Source organism: Patagioenas fasciata, chromosome 6, assembly GCF_037038585.1.
Source record: "Patagioenas fasciata isolate bPatFas1 chromosome 6, bPatFas1.hap1, whole genome shotgun sequence".
In the NCBI taxonomy this organism is placed as follows: domain Eukaryota; kingdom Metazoa; phylum Chordata; class Aves; order Columbiformes; family Columbidae; genus Patagioenas; species Patagioenas fasciata.
Genome location: NC_092525.1, coordinates 32305835 through 32306042, shown reverse-complemented (window position 1 = coordinate 32306042; position 208 = coordinate 32305835).

Sequence of the window (208 nt, the reverse complement as noted above, 5' to 3'; positions counted from 1 at the left end):
GATTGACTGACTTTTATAGAAGCATCTCTAGACAGGTGAGGTTTTCCTGTGCGATGTTACTGTTCAGGAAGAATTATGCACATTTGTTTCCTGCATAAATTCCTCAGTGATATGAAACATTTTTCAGGTAGCTCTAGTGTATCTGACTGTCATAGTGGAAGTATCTTTATTATCAAGGAAGTTAGGATCAGACAATCAGTTGGTTCTA